The sequence below is a fragment of the Notolepis coatsorum genome (assembly GCF_963971535.1).
Source record: "Notolepis coatsorum genome assembly, chromosome: 4".
Lineage (NCBI taxonomy): Eukaryota > Metazoa > Chordata > Actinopteri > Aulopiformes > Paralepididae > Notolepis > Notolepis coatsorum.
This window is the reverse complement of record NC_140168.1, coordinates 12,361,835-12,382,479: the sequence shown is the minus strand read 5'-3', so window position 1 is coordinate 12,382,479 and position 20,645 is coordinate 12,361,835. Positions and strand designations below refer to the sequence as shown.

Sequence of the window (20,645 nt, the reverse complement as noted above, 5' to 3'; positions counted from 1 at the left end):
ACATGTAATGGGCAGCTTGTCTATTAAAATACTTTGATAAGGGCCTGGAGGGCCCTCATTCATCAACGTGACGTAGAAAATGTTCTATTTCCACACGTAAGCACAGAATTTTGAAGTTGTGCACGCACAGAAATATTGGGATTTATCAACCGTGCGTACGCAGGTCCTATGCTCCTCCGTGTTGATAAATACCACCTTGTTCTACCGTCAATGCTCGTGCATGATTATCCATATATGGTCATGAAAGTGATGAAACACCAATGGGATGTGAAATAATGGACTGACCCGAGCGGAACTCTGAGAAACTTCACTATTATCATGCCCTGGATTACGTGCAGTCGAGACCCATTAAACCAGCTATACAGCACGTATCTGTCTCCGGAGTATTCTTATAGATCATAAGAACCCTAATATGTTACAGTGGCGACGAGGACAGTGAATTCTAAGAAGAATATACCTGGGAGGAGACACAACATGCAAACTAGCAACTAAGTTAGTTAATTCCGTGGACTTTGTAGCTCTGAAGAAGAGGAGGCTAACGGAGTAAGCTAAAGCTAGCTGACGGAGCTAACAAGCTAACAAGATGGCTATGTTTAGGATCGGTAACTTATCGGAATATAAGGAGGGACAAGAGGATTTCGAATCTTACTTGGAAAGACTGGACATGTGGATGTTGGCAAATGAAGTGGATGAGGGAAAGAAGGTCAGTGTGTTCCTAACAGCCATTGGAGCAGAAGCATATAGACTTTTGAAAAATCTACTCAGTCCTGACAAGCCCAGTGCAAAGACGTACAAGGAGCTATGTGATACGCTCAGTGAGCATTACAAGCCAAAGCCAATCGTGATTATGGAAAGATTCCGTTTTCAAAAGAGAAATCAGCAGGATGGTGAGTCAATTGCGGAGTATGTAGTAGCATTAAAGCAACTGTCAACTCACTGTGATTTTGGTGCACATTTGAACGATGCACTTCGCAACCGTTTTGTGAGTGGATTAAAAGCCGAAGACGTGCAAAGGAGACTGTTATCGCGGCAAGCGCTGACGTTCAAGGATGCATGTGAAACTGCATTAGCAATGGAGATGGCATCACTCAATGCACAAGAATTTTCAAGCAAGCTGAAGGAGACGGGGAATGTAAACAGTGTGAGGGAAAATGAAAAAAGGCAGTGGAAAAAGAAATCTGAGCCACACTGTAGCTGAGGGGTACAATTCCCTGACTGTATTGTTAGATATGATATTTAATACCACTACCTCATGTACTTTAACTTCTGGCCACCCAGTACAAGATATAAGTATGATGAACACTTTCCCACCTGATGAAACGAACCAACACAAATGGACCAAATCGAATATTTAATACAGCAAAGGGTGTACACAATATTCACTTAATTACATTTATGATTTGAAATGTTAAGTATGCACTTTTATGGCAAATGAGTATTCGTAGGTAAATCAACATTGAATGTCCAATCTCTGGTTGCGCAGGGAGTAAGTATACAACCTGGAATATTTAGGAAACGATAGCGATAGTACTTAAATGATTATAGCTGGATACACTGAGGGGGGGGGGGGGGGGTCCCGCTGGTTGTAAGACAGTAGGAGGGGGGGGTTAGAGAAGTCGCTGGCGGTATCCCCTCTGGCCGACGGTGTCTTGGGAGAATCCAAAGTCTTAGACCCAGTGCCCACAGAACCTCGGGCCGTAGACGAACACAGCTGGACCCTCTGTGGAACGGTATCTGCCGGTCCACAACGGAGAGACGTGGTGCGACCTCACGTGTAGAGCGCCGCCTCACCTGTAGTCCTCTCCGGGGGGTAATTCCAACACTCGACAGTGTTGGCCTTTATCCATGGAATAATCAAAGCACATAAAGCATAATCCAAGAGCCGTGGAAGGCTCGCCGTCGTCGGGTAGAGTAATCCAATATACAGGTCCAGTCGCTCTTGACCAGGAGCTCCTCGGATGTAATCACCACCAGGGGTCTGACCAGCCTGGATAAGCGTCCAGATAACGTCAGGAACGATGGGGGTACTGATAACTGTAGGACTCGAACCGAACGATGCACCATACATAAATAGACTATTATTAGCTTAATAGAATACGTCCAACTCGACGGTATGGTGCCAAACTATGACCATTCAACTATTAATCTACACGGTATCTCAATGCCTATTCTGGGCCAAGTAGGCCCTACTACACTGCACGTGCTTCGTGGGGAGGCTTTTGCGTCTGTCACTCTGTTGGAGGGTAAAGAACTGGACTAAAAGAAAGTTCTACTTTACGAGCGTCATATATATATGCGCTATGAACAAATAGTACCACACGTATTTCGCCCGGCATATTACTGCGCGGAACCGGGGGCTGCCTCGACATGTTAGGCGGCACGATTGAACTTGAACCTAGGGGTATGGCAACCTGGCGCCAGGTTCTAGTCCAATGGTAGAATGAAACTATTATGGGCTGTTTAGTAGAAACGGGGATATTCAATGCATATTGTACAAGGAATATACATGGGATATCAAACGATATACAAATACAATTAAATATATATATATAAATAAATATACATATTCGGTTTAATCTGATCCTTCACAACACACACCGTACACAAAAGAGCTGGCAACCAAAACAAGATGGTGACCAGAAGGAGTTTAAGCCTTGCTACAGATGTGGGGGTAAGCAGCATTCACACGAGGCATGTAAATTCAAGGATGAAAAGTGCCACAATTGTTCGAAAGTGGGACATATTGCACGGATGTGTAGGAACAGGAAGACGCATTATGTACAACAGGAGGCTGGGGAAAGCGCTACAGATGAAGAGCTTTCTGTGTACACAGTGTACACTGCTGCTAACAAAACACATGGCATCCACATCCCTGTTACAGTTGAAGGCAGGGTGGTGGATATGTTACTGGACACAGGAGCTCAAGCAACTCTAGTGTCAGAGACTGTTTACAGAAAGTCGTTAGCTCATCTAACCCTGAGGAAATGCAACACACAACTGTTCACGTTTACGGGAGAGAGAATCCCCACGCTGGGAGAAGTGACAGTAAATGTAGAATATGAGCGGCAGACAGACAAGTTGCCCCTGGTGATTGTGAAGGGAGACAGACCAGCGCTGCTAGGTTGTGACTGGCTGAAGATACTCAGGCTGAACTGGAGAGAAATATTCACGGTGAGAGCCAGCAGTGACAGTGATGGAGACATGGAGGCTGTGTTACAGAAACACAAGGCTGTGTTTGAGGAAGGCCCCAGCACAATCCGTGAGTTCAAAGCCTCTATCAGAGTAAAGCCAGGAGCCCAGCCCATCATCAGGAAGGCTAGACCGATGCCATATGCCCTCAAATAACCAGTTGAGAAGGAGCTGGATCGACTGGAAGGACTAGGCATCATATCCAAGGTTGACAGAAGTGAGTGGGCGTCGCCCATAGTCATAGTCCCAAAGCCGGATAAGTCAATCAGGATCTGTGGTGACTACAAGGTAACCATAAACCAGAGTGTGGATGAAGAAACATACCCACTACCGAACACAGAGGATCTGTTCGCAACATTGGCTGGAGGAAAGTTGTTCACCAAATTGGACTTGTCACATGCATATCAGCAGTTAGAACTGGATAAAGACTCTGAAAAATATCTCACGGTGAACACACACCGGGGACTGTATGTGTATCACCGTCTCTCATATGGAGTCTCCAGCGCGCCATCCATCTTCCAGGGAGTGATGGATCAAATCCTGCAAGGGCTAGACCACGTGACATGTTTTCTGGATGACATTCTCATCACAGCGGAGTCTAAAGAGGACCACTTGAAAATGCTGGACGAGGTCCTGAGTCGTCTGCGGAGATATGGCGTCAGAGTGAAACGTGCCAAGTGCAAATTCATGGAGAGCAGAGTGGAGTATTTAGGGCACATGGTGGACAGCGAAGGACTCCACCCCACCAAAGAGAAGGTGGAAGCGATAATGAATGCTCCAAGCCCCACAAATGAATCGGAACTCCGTTCATTCATTGGATTATTGAACTACTATGGGAGGTTCATAAAGAACCTGTCTTCTCTGTTACAACCACTGTATGCGCTACTGAAGAAGGACAGACCTTGGAAGTGGACAGTGGAATGTGACCAAGTGTTCAAAAAGGCGACACACCAGCTGTTAGAGAGCACAGCGGTTGTACATTATGACACCAAGAAGCCAATGAGGCTAGCATGCGATGCATCACCCTACGGGGTAGGTGCGGTGATATCGCACATCATGGAAAATGGAGAAGAAAAGCCCATTGCATTTGCGTCACGCACCCTCACGGATGCAGAGCGTAATTATGCGCAAATTGAGAAAGAGGCTCTAGCCATCATTTTCGGAGTGAAGAAATTTCATAAATACCTCTATGGAAGAAAGTTCACCCTGATCACGGATCACAAGCCGCTCTTGGTGATCCTTAGCCCAAAGTCAGACATTCCTACCCTGGCTGCTCAGAGAATGCAGCGGTGGGCACTGATACTCATGGCGTATAATTATGACATTGAATATCGCAGATCTGCCGATCATGCCAACGCTGATGCGTTATCCAGGCTGCCGAGACGTGACAAGGACAAAACGGCTGAAGATAAAAACATCTTCTACTTCTCAGCAGTAGATGACCTCCCTGTGCATGCAAGCGACATAGCACGGAGCACTCGCAAAGATCCAGTGCTGAGCAAAGTCAGAGAGATCACTTTAAATGGTTGGCCAGACCACATTGAGGATGAGGCTCTCAGACCGTTCTTCATTAGGAGGACAGAGCTATCTGAAGAGCAAGGATGTGTTCTGTGGGGCAGGAGAGTTATTGTTCCTGCAGCGCACAGAGCCAAACTACTGAGTGATCTACACACTGGACACCCGGGGATCTGCCGTATGAAAGCATTCGCAAGATCGTATGTGTGGTGGCCCCACATGGATAATGACATTGAGAAAACAATACAGCACAGTGGAGCGTGTCAGTCAGAGAGAACACTGCCCGCCGCAGCCCCGCTGCACTGTTGGCAGTGGCCAGCCCGTGTATGGCAGAGGATACACATAGACTTCTGTGAGAGAGACAAACAGTACTTCCTGGTACTCGTTGACAGTCACTCAAAATGGCTCGAAGTTGTTCCCATGACAACCACTACAGCAGTGAAGACCATTGACGTGCTCCGGAACATATTTGCTTCTCAGGGCCTACCAGAAGAAGTGGTTTCAGATAATGGACCACAATTTACATCCTGTGAGTTCAAGCAGTTTCTGAGGAGCAACGGTATCAAACAGATGGTGCCAGCATACCACCCCGCCTCGAACGGGGCAGCGGAGAGGTCCGTACGAACCGTTAAAGCAGCACTCATGAAACAGGTTATTGGAGAAGAGGTTCTGCAGACCAAACTGTCACTACAACACAGACTGGCAAACTTCCTGTTGATGTACAGGAGCACACCGCACTCGGTGACAGGAGTCACACCAGCGGAGCTGTTCTTAAAACGTCAACTGAGAACCAGATTCAGTCTACTCAAACCAAGCCTGGCGAGAACAGTTGAAGAGAAACAACTAAAGCAAAAGACCTACCATGACAAAACAACAACAAAGCTGAGAGACCTACAGCCAGGTGACCAAGTGCATGTAAAAAACTTCTGTGAGGGAAAGGAAAAGTGGTTAAGAGCAACAGTGGTAAAGCGCCTCGGACCAGTCAGGTACCTGATCGACGATGGAGGGAGACAGCGCTCAGTCCATATTGACCACTTACTGTTCTCCAGAGAAGAAACACCATACCAACACACCAGTGAAAATGTGACACAGACTCTGGATTGCACAGAGCCGTCTGTCAGACCAACCACTAAAGAGACTCAGATCACCAGGGAGTCCACACCAGGACCAGCTCACACTCCGAGGAGGCCTGCAAATGACAGCCCTGAACCGCCACCACCACCGCAGCAGCTGCAGCAAAGCCCAACACAGCATAAACCATCGCAGAGTACAGATCAACCCAGAGACACTCTGCCGACACCTGTTAAAGCAAGCAGTCCTACCCTGAGCCGGTACCCGCAAAGAGCGCACAGGACACCAGCATGGTTCAAGAATGATTAGATGAGACTCAAGCTGTTAAAGAGAAACGAATGTTCTTTCGTATTAGTGATGTTATGTTCTGGGAATGTTTTAATAGAACAAAAGGCACTTTAAAGATACGGGTGTTGTTATAACGTATTAAGTTATGCCAGTAATTGTTGAAGTGATTTTGATTATGGGGATAACAAAGGAAAAGAAAAACGAAACAGTACGAGTTTATATTTACAGGGAAGGAGTGTAATGTATTGGATATTACATATCCAAGCCTATAGCTAGAGTGTCAGCACCATCTACTGGCCACTATTATCATGCCCTGGATTACGTGCAGTCGAGACCCATTAAACCAGCTATACAGCATGTATCTGTCTCCGGAGTATTCTTATAGATCATAAGAACCCTAATATGTTACACTAGGCAATATATCATTATCGCTTATGTCTATCAGTGTGTTCGGACCTTGAGTTTTTTTTTTTTTTCTTTTTTTTTCCTCCATTTTCTTCCGATTTTCTCCCATTCCAATGTTAGTCGTTATGCCAATTCCCAATCCCCTTCCTGGTCGCTGCGCACTTACCCCCCACAGTCGGTCTGGGAGAGTGGAGGCTACCACGTGCCTCCACCGACACACGTCCAGCCAATCAACCGCTTCTTTTCACCTGGCAGTGCGGATTCTCACTGAGAGGGCGTAGCGACAGCGTGTGGAAGGATCACACTATCCCACTTAGATCCTATCCGCGCTTAGCAGGCGCCCCGACCGAACTGTAGGAGTCGCTGTTTACAACGACCCGGACCCACCCCGCCAGCTTCTCCCACCCTCTAATACTGCAAATTGTATTAGTGTGAACGGCCAGCCAAGCTGGTGACAACCCTGGAGCTGTGAGCTGGATTCGAACAGGCGAATCCAGCCGCTCCGGGGTTTGGTGACGAACGCAATCTCTGTTACGCCACCTGGCCGCCCTCGGACCTTGAGTTTTTGATATTGTGTGAATTGTGACAAACACATTTGTTTAAATCAACAATAAAACCCAAATATTAAGTACATTTCTCACAAAATTTATGAAATATCTGAGAAGGTCAAATGCAAATCACACTTTCCAGTTCCATGCAAACATCCTCATTTATGTATGTGACCAGTGTTGTCAGGAATAATTTTCATGACACTCCAGGGCCAACATCTCCATTACAGTCAGCATTCATTTTAATGTGTGACATAAGACATCAGGATGCAAATGAACCATACAGTCCAATTGACCATATTCACACGGCGACCATTTTGCAAATCCCAACCTGAGCAAGACATAAGGGCAAAATGGCTGCCATGTGAAAATTATCAGTACAACAAACATCAAGTGACTTATCATGGGATCTTCTATACCTAAGCAGATATAGATTATGTTGATGTAGAAGAAAATCTGTTTATTGTGATATTTATTTTTCTCGATATGGCCCAGCCACATATAGGCTATTTCTCTGATGTGTGAGGGAAAAGAGTGTCAGTATAAACATTTAAGAAAAAGCTACTAATTATTTTGTAAGCTAGATGCATTCAAAGTGTTTGGACAAAAATGTAAGGGTTTGCTCAAAAGATTTAGGAGAGAAAGGTGCACGTTCACAAATATTGACTGGGGCACAGGAAGAACGTCATGTGAATTGTCAAAATGAGTGTGTATTTTCGACATTATGACATTATCTTTTAAAATCATTGTAATCTTAAATTCTCTTATTTTTGTCTTGGCATGGGGAAGGTTCTTTACCAGGGTCTGGTCCCTTGTCGCCTGGTGCCATCGCAGGGATATCCATCGCAGGGATATCCATCGCATGTCTCCTGCTTGTCGGAGTGCTTGTGTACTTGATGTATAAAAATGGGTAAGTGAAAACATATTACCTAGATGTTACTGGAAATGTTTTCATTATGAATCAGGGGTAAATTATTCTTTCATATGCCTAAATAGTATAGCCTGAGATATCACAAGACCACCTGCTGTAGGGGGCCCTATTTTTTGTCAATCTAGATGCAAGCTCAGTCGTAAGTTCAAGGCGCTAAAAATTGCAAAGGCATCCCTGGCAAAGTGCATCAAAAGGTTTGGAGTAGGAGGAATGCATTATTAGCAGGTGGGTTTGGGGCTGGCCTCAATTGTGGCCAATCAAATCAGCTCCTCTCATTTCCTTTAAAAATAAATCTTCAGAGAAAAAAAACTTCAACCGAGCCCAAAATGTGGAGATCCAGTGGCAATATACGCATGTATCGCCCATAGAAACATTAATACAATTAAGTATCCAGTTTGCCTGATCCAGCTGAAAAGTTCCCCAGCAAACGGATGTTCCATGCACAACAAAATGGTTGAAATGGCTAACAAATATGAACAAATCCAGTTTGCTCAAGCAAACTGGATAATAGCTAATAGATAATAGCGTTGGGAAGTTATTTTGTTGTTTTTTGCCAAAGTATGTCAGTATCTAAGATACATCTTTTTATATTGACTGACATTTTTCAGGAAGAACTCCTCCAACAGAACAACCAATGGTAAGTTATCTCTCTCCCCCCCCCCCCCTGTTACGTCCCCAGGCCCGCCCTTGCTGGGCCGGGCATGAGAATGACAGTGGACATTTCCTCCCTCCTGACATTGGTCCCCTACCTCCCTCTAGTGACCAAAGCCTGATGGTGCTTATTATGGTTCAAGATAATAGATTTAATTTAATTTCGAATTATCTATTATCTTGGGCCATCCCTGTCATTGTGTGATGTCTTCTCCCTGTCTGGTTGTTGTGTGTGTCACTGCTTTTGTGTCTAGTTGTGTTTATGATTCATTGCTTTTTGTGTCTAGGTTGTGTTATTGATTCTGTGTTTTGGCCTGGCCCTGCCGCGTGAATATTAAAGGCAACCAACTTGTGTTCAGCTTTTCGTTCAGCGTTTCTCTGATTGGCCACACGGCCACGTGACCGCCCTAGCTCACGCCCTTTTCCGCTGAGAGACGCGGCAGAAGCGCTGGTCGAACCAGTTCAGACAGAGGTGTTTATTTATATTAATAAACATATCTACTAGAAACACTGGTGTTCTGTTGTGTGACTGTACTAAACTCTTCCACCACATGACCGACATTTGACATACAGTACACCTCCTATCTATGTTGGGATTATGTTTGGTCATGACAAAACAATAAAAATCGCTACTGTTAGTAAGCTGCCACCACCCACTTCAATGACAGAGCTCTCATATTTGCGAATGCATAAACTATATCTTAAATTATGGCGATGTGTCTAATATGGCTGTTGCGAAGTCATTGATAAGCGACAGCCATATTAGACACATAGCCATAATTTAAGATATAGTTTATGCATTCGCAAAATATGAGAGCGCTGTCATTGAAGGGCTTCCTACAACGGAGGAACGGCCGCTGCTGCTGCTGGAGCTGAACCGAGTCAAGCCGCGGGCGGCGCACGGAAGCCGGGGATAAACCACCGCGTCGCCCCGCTGGCGCTTCAGCAGCCTCCACGGGCGAAATAACATATAACGTTACAGCGTACAGTTCCACACTGATGTACAGTGAGTGTCTAATAATATGGCTGTCGCGAAGGCATTGATAAGCGACAGCCGCGGTGGTTTATCCCAGGCTTCCGTGCGCCGCTGCTGCGTCAAGCCAAACAATTATGTCTGTATTTGATTATGGTGAAATTATGTACATGCATGCCTCTCCCTCTGAAAGCCCATCCACGCTGTGTATCATAGACATAGAGCACTGGGTTTTATCACTGGAGATATATTTCTCACTCACCATTGTATTTTGCGCTTTCTATATTATATCCACAATCATTCATCTAAAAAATTGTATGGGCTTTGTTTATACTTCAGACGTGATGTACAGTGACGAGTGAATCTGGTAGTTGGTTGTTAAAAACGCGAAACATAATAACGTTACGCTTTCTAGTTCAGCGCATTTCATAGCGCTCCACTGCTACCGCAGCTGAACACAAGTTGGTTGGAACAGCAGCTGAACACAAGTTGGTTGGTACACAAGTTGGTTGCCCGCGCTGCCGCGCTTGCTCCTTGGATTTCATTTGGGACGTGGGACGGCTGCCGCTTGCCTGCGCGTGGGGGCGGGGGGTCGCGGCCAATCAGAGAAAAGCCGAACACAAGTTGGTTGCCTTTAATATTCACGTGGCCCTGCCAGGTGTTGATCGTTGTTAATTAGTGTTTGTATTTAAGTGTGGATTTGTCATCACCTCTTCGTGGTGTCATTGTCTCATGTACCCTCCTTGCTACCCTCACTCCTCCTTGTTCCCATGCCCGTCGTGCCTCTCCGTTCCTTATGTCATGTTCTTAAGTCTTGTAAGTAGTTAATGTTTTCCGTTTTCGTTCAACTTTGTTTTCCCGTGTCCTTCAGTGTTGTTTTGTATTGTTTCGTCGCCCCAGTAAAGTCTGTATATATTTCCACGTATCCTGCTGTCTCTGCCTCCTCTCTTCCCTGTCTGCAAATTGCGTTATCACCCTCACAGCACCCCCAATCCTAACATCCCCCCTCTCTCTCTCTCTGTCTCATTGCACATTGTTCAATAGCGTAACAGATATTATCCCGGTACTTCTAAATGTTTGTGTTGTGTGTTTTCAGCTGGTGCAGGCCATGACAACAGAGCAGGCCCAGGGAACCAGGTGAAAGTCACTGCTTACACTATTCACTGATGCTATAAAAATATCAGATTCCATATCTATTTCAGTTCATCTCCATGAATCTCCTCAGATTCAAGCCTTTGTATTTTGCTTGGTGAATTGTCATTCACGTGCGTACAGTGCTGTACGCCTTCACTTCACTTGATATCTTTGACCATTATGTCAGAAGAGGGCAACAGGCAAATCATAATGATGTAGACAATGATCCACATAAAAGTGTATAATCAAGCACAGGTCTCATATCACATAGATATACTGTAGATGTACTACTAGATACATGGGTCAGAAAATACATTTCCCATCAGTATCAAATATGAATTTGTGCCACTGTCTATTGTGCATACAAATAAGACCAGAAGTGGGTGCGGTTTATACCTTTTCTTTATAATTTTATTTTCGATAAAATTTTTGGGCAACAATTATTGTACAATACAAGATGGGAACAGATGTAATCAAATTAACAACCTTATTTTTTATTTATAACTAAACTAAGTGTCATTTATTGTCTGAAGTTGCCCCCCCCTCTAACTGGGGGACATTGAACTGAAAAAAAAAGTATTTACATAATAGTATACATGGACCTTTTTGCCAGTTTTTCGTTTGTCATCTCTTTTCACGCAGCCTGTAGATGATTACGAGCCAAATAAGTACATTTAGTACTATTTAGCACCCTTTTTGTTGGGTGCTAAATAACAGGATGATTTAAGACAAGCTTAAGACGAGCTTTCTCTAGGCTTTTGAAAATGTAGTGCAGACCTTGCCCATCATGGAGCAGCCGAGATACGAGGCGCCAGCCTTTTTCTTTCTCTCTTCTGACGCACAACTTTCAAAATATGGTTACTAATATTTCCATGGGTCCAAACGAAGAGATAGGGCAGTCCTACATGTCCTACGGGTAGTCTTTTGACGGCGGTTCTACAGATGGTGTGCCTAGGGCGAGCTATGTAAAAATGTATTTATTTTCCTGAATAATAATATTCATATATGTGTCCATCTCATTATCCGTGCTTTCCCAATTTCATATTTGGATTCAGGCTCATCCCCACTACCTATAATAGAACACCATGAAAAACAATAGAAAATCATGTGTAAAGACATTTTGAGCTGCACTGTAATGGAGGGGGGAAAATAGGGTTTTTATAGTCTTCTGACTGTCACTGCCAGTCGATGACCTGGTTATAAACTTGATGTCAATAATAGAAATGAGCCCTCTTCCAGTCAGCCAGGTTTATCAACAGGCGTCTTTTACCGTGAGGGTCAGACTTTGACCCAGGAAGATAGTATCAGATTTGTGCTTGTATGTTCACAGGGATTAAAGTTCTCCGTCGCTACGACATATTTCCCTTTGAAGTCGCAACGGATTTTCCGTCAATTTGGCTACCTGGTATAATATGATTTGTAGAGGCATACAATCTATTTTTATGTCGGTATTAGGTAGCATATATAAATTATATAATATTAGCATAGCCTACTGTTACGACCCCTGTGTGTCTAAGGTAAAGGGCTGTAACATAACAGTTGGTTGACAGAAAAGATGGACCACGTTTGTAAACAACAATGATATTTATTGAGAGATGCAAAGGAAGCACATGTAGCTCAGGGGTGAGCCCAGGCCAAAACAACAAACAAACACCACTATACTCCAAATAAACCCAATCTAATCTATGGTAAAAGAAATTACATTACCTAAACTACTCTTACCTAACCAAAACAGGAGAAAACAATATCCAAAGGAAATGGCAGCTCACCCCATCTGTGCTTCCTGAGAAAGAAAGAAAAACACATTAATGATACATACAACAAAATGGAAACATAACAAAACAATCTATAGGTAACAATGCTCTCTCTGCGGCCATACAATCACAAAGGCACTTTCACTATTACAAAGGCCTATAAACAAAAAGGGATATTATCAAAATACAATGCCACAAAATAACACTAGGCCTAGCCTCATGCCAGAGAGAGAGAAAGACTGAAGGGAGAAGCCATGTTTTAACAGGTGTGTGGTGATCCATGATTGGGTGGTGTTGATTGAGTGTTGGAGTCTGGAAAACCATCCACCAATCGGTGCTGTACTGGGTAATGGAAGGGCAGGCCTGGCAGGTACCAATGGTGGAGGGAACAATGGCTGGAGGGAGGAAAGAAAAATGGAGAACACACACACATGGAGACACACACTGGGGAATATATACATTGGGATGTAACACCTACATATAGGCCTTTATCGCCTACAACTATACGACAGTATAACCGCATGGCACAGACACGGAGCCCTGCGAAGCCTGCATACAGTAAACTAACTTGATCGTTAATCTAACTTGTCTACGTGTTGTTTTTCTATAAATGTTAATACAAATTTAAGTAAAAGAAATAAAAAATTTAACGAATTAATCTCACAATTTTCTATAATTAATCTAGATTAAAAATAGCATTTTTCTTCTTAAGACCGAAGCTTGTAAGAGATATTTATTTGAGTAAAATCATGGAATTAATGTAAAATCAACACAAAGAAAGTATAAGATTCAAAGACTATTTATTTTTTATTTTAAATTTTTTTCAATCCTCTTTTTGATTTTCCTGTGATTTTCTATTCTCCCCATCCCAATTTAGTCGTTATGCCAATTCCCCCCCTCCCCTACCTGGTTGTTGTGCGCATGTTCCTCCTACTGGTCGGTACAAGGGAACCCTGAAGTCTACCACATGCTTCCTCCGACACATGCGGAGACAGCCAGTGGCTCTCTTTTCACCTGGCAGCGAGGACTCATTGGTGAAGCGTAACACGTGGGAGGTCACGCTGCCTTCACCATTTCCTGCCTTTCGCTGAGCAGGCACCCAGACGTGACCTGTCCACAATGCCAGATTACCACCCTCTACTTCCCTCCCACTAACTCAGCCAAACGAGTTAGTATGACGATCTGCCCAAGCCGCAGGCAATGCTGACTCCGGGAGTCGAGACCGCAGCCTCTTGCATTGGTGACGAGCTCAATCTCCACTACGCCATCCGACCGCCCTTGATTCAAAGACTATTTCTTTGAATACAGTTTCTCTCCTGTGAAATACAAATTTTCAACAAAACCATCAACATAGCTAGACCTGTTTCTTATATCCGCGGCGCTAACAGAAATAAAAACAACCCAGGCCTATATTAAAGTGCAGATTGGCTTAGAGGAACGATAATATGAATTACCAGTAATATAAATCATAACAAAAATGTGTTCCATCTTCATGTCAGATGATTTTCAAAAAGGTGCGTGAGTCAATGCAAAAAAAAGAACAAACAAATATACTGCTGAAAGTTCAAGATTTTTCACTCCATAGATGAATAATTTATTTTAATGCTTTAAATAATTTGTATTAATCTCCAAATTAACTTTGACAGCCCTAGTATTATTAGTTCCCCTTGTTTAGTTCCTTGTTCAAGTGATAAGCTTGTTCAGTTGTCACAATGTAAATAAAAACGTGCACTGAAAAGTTACAGTACTGTATGTAGCTGGTTGATTATTTGTATGACAAAGTCAGAGTCAACTCTTGCAAAAAGTATCAGTTTTATTGAATTAATTGAAAACAGCATTTATATTAGGTAAAAGCAAACTGGCAATAGAAAATATGTTCAAAATAATTGAGTTCCCTTAAAACACTAACGCTATTAAATAAAAAATATAGTGGAGGTTAAAATAAGAATATGACTTGGCCTGCTTTAATCCCTGTGTTCAAATGATGGGTTTTAGGCCATGTTTAGACGGAGAGAGAGTGAACAAAAACCGCAAAAGTCGTCTTGCGGTCTCACTTTTAATGTTGCATTTAGACTAGTGTTTTGGGATGGAATTCTGCGTGCAGACAAGGCTGTAAAAGTGTAGTCGACTCGAGACGATGGAGCCCCGCTGTCACACGATTGGCGCTGATGTCACATGACCAGAAACGTTAGTGGCCAATCAGATCGCGCAAACCGAACGCCGCAACTCCGTTAGGGAAAATATTCACGCAACCCATACGCTACACTGCCTCAGGTCGTTGAGACAACCAGGCATAATGTGAAGACCCGCCCTACTCTGCCTCTGATTGGCAGACTGTGGGTGGGGGAATGTGATTGGACCAAATCAGAGTCACACAGACAGTAGCTCCAGTCACTAATAGTTGTGATAGCCGCTGGACTGATTCTTGTGTATTTAAAATACTGCCAATGTAGCCTTCAGTTGATCTCCGTGGATAGAATCAGACATGCTTGTTCCGTAAGCAGTACGCGACGAGAGCCTTGACAACCCTTTCGTCATAGTTTTATGCGGATTGACTGTTCAGATGATAGCGCGAAGGTGTATCGTTTCTAGGATTTCCACCCAGGAAGGTGGTCTAATTTTTTTGCGGATACTCTCCCCGCAAAAACGCTGTTGCCGTTTAAACAAAAGGCACATCCGAAAAAATATTTTTCCGGATTCACCTGCTAGCGTTTCCGTCTAAACATGGCCTTAGGCTCTGAACTAAAGCTGCTTTTTCCTATGATGCCTCCAACACCTGGAATGTCCTCCAACTGACTCTGAAGTTGGATGTTCTTCCTTTTGCTGAATAAAAAAATATTATCTCTGACCATTGTGTGTCGACTGGTAACTTTTAACTAATTATATTGTTTATTCTTATCTTATTTTGTCCTATAGGAGCTGAACTATGCAGAAATCAGCAGCTTCCAGAAGAGGGACGGTGGGACTGTCCAGCTAGCGAACCTGGGTACTTCTCCAACAGAGTACGCCCTAGGCCAACTGAAGAGCAGGGAAGGTACAACATCCACCCTTCCCTCATATGACGCCCACATGCAGTATGCCCAGCTGAGGAAGAAGAATCCTGCCCCTCAGCCTGATGGCAGCCACTATACCATCTACGCTGAGGTGAGGGAGAATACGTCTTCCCCTCAGCCTAGTAACAGGCCCTCCACCACCTACGTTTAGGTGAGGGAGAATAAGCCTGCCGCTCAGCCTAGTAACAGGCCCTCCACCACCTACGTTGAACTGAAGAGGAATCCTGCCCCTCAACATTTTGATTTGATTTGATTTGATTAGGGATCCCCATTAGCTGGTGCGATAGCAACACACACAAAAAAACATACAAAAACAATCACTATTGCAAAAACAAAATTATTAAAAGTCAGTACACACAATGCATAATGAAACTACTATAACAATTAAGATAGCTAAAATTACATTAGTGTAAAACAAAAACAAAAAATTACTCTACAGTGTTCAAAACAATTTAAGATAATTTTTTAAAGTGAATCTACTGTAAATGCAGCAGAGGTTCCGAGGCAGGCCATTCCAAAGAGTTCTAAAAATAAAAGATCTCCCCAAAGCGCTGCTTCTAGGACCTGGCAATTCAAGCTGCCCACTACTGGAACCTCTAGTGCAGAGGTTCCCAAACTTTTTTGGCTGTGCACCCCCTGTCACCTCCTGACCTAGCTGACGCACCCCCCAATGGGTTTATGTTAGACATTTTTTTTGCTGGTCTCCGTGCACAGATTTTATTTTTTATTTTATCTCTTCCCACGGCGACTATGGATAGGGAATTTCTTTATTTAATTCAAATGTTCACGACAACATGGATGCATGTACTCTGCCAGCATGTTTGATATCCATAATACTAAAGGTTTGACTAAGATTGTTATTAAATTTTATTGTAAAAAAAAAAAAAAAAAAAAAAAAAAAATCACCATTAGCCTTTTCATGTCACACACCACCTAGGGGGAACCACTGCAGTCTAGTATAATGCTCATGCACAGTATTACTAAAAACAATCTGATTATGTATAAAAACAGGAGTTTTACTGCTCATGACCAACTTGAACAGCACAAGTATATTAAAAGGCAATCTATTGTCAACATTAAGCCAAGAGAGGTGGGCATGCATACGGCTCACATTAGACCTTAGTGAGCAGCCCAGTACCAACCGTGCTGCCCTGTTCTGGACCACCTGGAGCTTCCTGAGGTCACCACTGGCCGCATATGACCACATCGCAGAGCAATAGTCAAGATGACATAAAACTAAACTTTGCACTATCTGACATAAAAGGGGACGGGCAACAAAAGAAGCACATTTCCTGGAAATACCAATTGCTCTTCCCATTTTTAAAACAATATAATTAATATGCTGAGACCAAGACATGGTGACAGCCCCTCCAACACCGGCTAAGTTATGACTTGGTGATGTTTACACTCCCCACTCAGTGCCGTTAATTAATGAAATGGAGCTGAGATTGGCCAACATCTGCACTTTAGCAGCGGTTAAGATGTTTTCCTCCTCTTGCTCTTTGAAAAGCTAACCAGCAGCTTTGGGTGCTTTCACACCTAAGTTAGATTGAAATGGCCTGAATCTATTTTTACTTTTTGTTGTAGTTTTTATTGGTTCAGTTATGTTTCACATTGCCAATTGACAAGTGAACCACACTCTGCCATTATCTGACATCATTTTGAATCCTAAGAAAAAATTATCTTGTGATCTCCACTTTGGCTAGAACAAATGTTTTTCAATTCATGATCTGTGATTACTGTTATGTGCTACTGTTTAGGCTACTGTCACCTGCATTATGCATGTGAGGTATTTGTTTAGTATCACAACATTATAACAGCAGTGTAAATGATAATCTTGTGATGATTAAAAATGTCAACACGATTGCTTTCTCACCTCAAGCACTCCAGGGTTCACTTGGAAGCGGACTGAGACCCGCCTCAAACAGGTGGATCATGGTGCGGTTGTTTGGTGTGGACCTGGGTTCAATTCCAGTGTTCTCACCAACCAAAACAAACTGCACCAAGGGGGTGTAGTATATTTTTGTTTGATTATTAATGGTTATTAGACATTATTACATGGCGTTTTCACATTCGCCGAAATGCTTGCTTGTAATTGGTCAATAGCGCTCGTCAGAGGTCCGATATTACTCGATAACGGACCTCTGTGGAACAATAATGACCGCTGTGCGCAGCTGTTCACAATCAAGGCCACTGACAGTGGAGCCAATCAGACACACCTGCTGGCTGCACTGACAGCGGAGCGGAGTGTGTGTGACGATGACAGCGGAGCCAGAACTGAGTCTGCATTTGATCTCGTCTTGTCGATGTAAAATGAATTAGGTATATTGTTAGTAAGTTAGCCATGTAATAAGCGGGATAATGTATAGCTATACTCGATCATTGTCGCAAAATAATTTACCTTCACTGACGTTTAAAACACCTCAGCGCTGCGCCTCGGTGTCGGTCAATTATTTTGCGACAATGACCTCGTAGCTATACATTATCCCTTACTTATTATAGCATTATAGCATTATTACCTGCACTATTCTTACCCTGCCTACTTTTATACACTGCCTATCAAATTCATGTGTCTGTTCTATGCTAATTTGATCTCACTACCACCTACTGTATGCACTGTAATTTTAAGAGAACTATTTGATCACACTTTTTTACTTCTTACTGATGTACTGCTCTGTTGTATGTTAACAATTTCAGTGCCGGCCATTTAACATTGAAAACCCCGTTGAGTGCCAGCATCCACTTCAATGATAGCGTTAAAAACGCATAATATATATTTTAAATTATGGCTATGTGTCTAATCTGCCTGTCGTTTATCAATGACTTGTTTGCAGTCAACATTGTCAAAACGGATTGTTTTTATTATCGGTTCATTTTCGTTTTGTAGCATTTTGAAAAGCCCTCGTTTTCAAGGAAAATATACAGATTCCGTGATAAAAAGCATTTACTGGAATATTCTTGAATACACAAAAACTTTGTAATTTTTCGGCCTATTTATGAATCGTTTTCAAATAAACGCTAGATTATCGATAGTATATGTGTACTTATGCACGCTATAGAGGCGGGCTGAAAAATCGATTCTCATTTCCTCATCAGCGATCACAGCCACAGAACCACATACACACATAGGGCAACCGCTTATATCTCCGTGAAAACAGGTCTGATTATCCTAAGACTGGTAAAATAGATTCCTTACCTGAGATCAGATGTTATCCAAAAAGATTATTCCAATTCCTGATCGCCATTCCAAATATCTATCACGCTTATTGAATACAGTGTTGATACTGTAAATACATAATCCACAGGTTTTCCGGGCCGGTGAGCACAATCGATCCTGCAGATGCCTTGAGGGAAAAATAAAATGAGGAAACTGACCACTCCCCCTGCATCAGTCAGAACTGATGGGGTGCAGTTACACAGGGAGAGACGATAGGGGGCGGTATCTTCCAAATTGAGCTCAGAGAGACTCTGCAGCACTAACCCGAGGCTCGATTGATGAAATATGAATTCAAATCGCCAATAAAAAATACGGCAAACAAACGACATTTCAAGTCGTCAGCACTCAATGGGGGGTCTGATAAGACGACAATTGTCGTGGCTGGCATCTAAAGTGTTAAATACCCTGTTGTATGTCCGTTCTTTTTTTATAATTTTTACTATTTTTAAACTGAATCATTTTAAACAATTTTTATTATTTGTATTACTGAATGAAACTGTAAATAGAGAGCCTATTGGGATGCTAGATCCTAATGTGAAACACTGTGATTTACCATACCTTGCTACCTGTCTATCTTTTTTATGCTTGCTTATGCCTGTATTTTTTACTGTTGTGAAGCACTTTGAACTGCAACCTCTGTATGAAAAGTGCTATACAAATAAAGTTATTATTATTATAATTAGACTGGCTAGTTGAAACCAGACAATAATGTGGATATTAGCCATCTGCCCCAACGGCTGGAACCAAAGCTTACTCATCAAACAGGTTCCCCAGAGAGATAGAGCCCCCACTTGGAGGCCAAAACCAGTTGATTAGGGTGTGACTGAATGACCTTTTGTTACTAGACTGACAGAACCACACACACACACACACACACACACACACACACACACACACACACACACACACACACACTATGGGGGTTGAAACGTTTCAGGGTGCGCAGACCTAAACGCATGCAAACGCATGCGATCTGACATCAAACGTTTGACGCTCGCCTGTAATCTACATCGACTCAGAATGGACACACACGCGCACACACACTACACGCACACACACTACACACGTCCGTTGGTTCGTATTTCTAGGTGTGCACGCGACTTGCGCAGACGCGTGCGTGTGCTGTGCGTTACGCGTGTGTGTTCGCGACTTGCTCGTGACGCGTGCGTGTGCTGTGCGTTACGCGTGTGTGTTCGCGACTTGCGCGTGCGTGTGATGTACGTTACACCTGACCTGACACTTAATAAAATAACTAGGCAGGCGGGCGGGCGTGTGTCGTTCGCAGATTGCATTGCAAGCGATTTGACTTGCGCTGCGACAATACACACGCACGCACGCCCGCCTAGAAACGAATTGGAATATAAACAACGTTCCCCTAACATTCCACCAGGGGGCAAATTCAGTCTGTCACTTTAGTTTCCACCGCGGTCCATCCGTATAGGGATTTATCATTGGGGAAATATATTTTCATTTCAAACCTTTATTTATACTCGTGAAAGCATTGAGGTTTCCCTCATTTACAGTGATGACGAGTTATATAGGCTGTGTTGTAATAATTCTGCCTCATGAACACTTCTTCACAAAATGAATTCCCTTCTATAACTAACGTTATTGTAAGCATTTCTGGTTGAAATAAAATTATACTTACTTATTTTATGATAAATTGCGAATTGTTTCATGTTGAGCTATAGATTCAAGACGATTTAGAAATGTTTCTCTCTTCATGTATTCATCCTCTTAGCCGTTAGTTGTTGTATTTGAGCTATATATTGTACCCATTCTGCAATCTACCGTTTTCAATCAATCAATCACTCTTATATCGCTACAGTAATTAAGCTGCGGATTGATTGATTGAAAATTGTATGAACAGATTACAGAATGGGTACAATACAGTACGGCTCAATACACATAATTGT

At 43.1% G+C, this 20,645-nt stretch overlaps 1 pseudogene across 1 annotated transcript in view; it reads left to right on the top strand.

Annotated features, from left to right (window-relative positions):
* The first annotated feature begins 3,717 nt into the window (after nt 1-3,717).
* The window catches only part of LOC311226407, a 155,950-nt pseudogene continuing 139,022 nt past the window's right edge, over nt 3,718-20,645 (top strand). Inside the window, exons 1-3 of the transcript in view lie at nt 3,718-3,945; nt 5,185-5,445; nt 15,376-15,603. The product of the transcript in view is annotated as an uncharacterized misc_RNA (transcript). The remainder of the gene's footprint in view (nt 3,946-5,184; nt 5,446-15,375; nt 15,604-20,645) is intronic.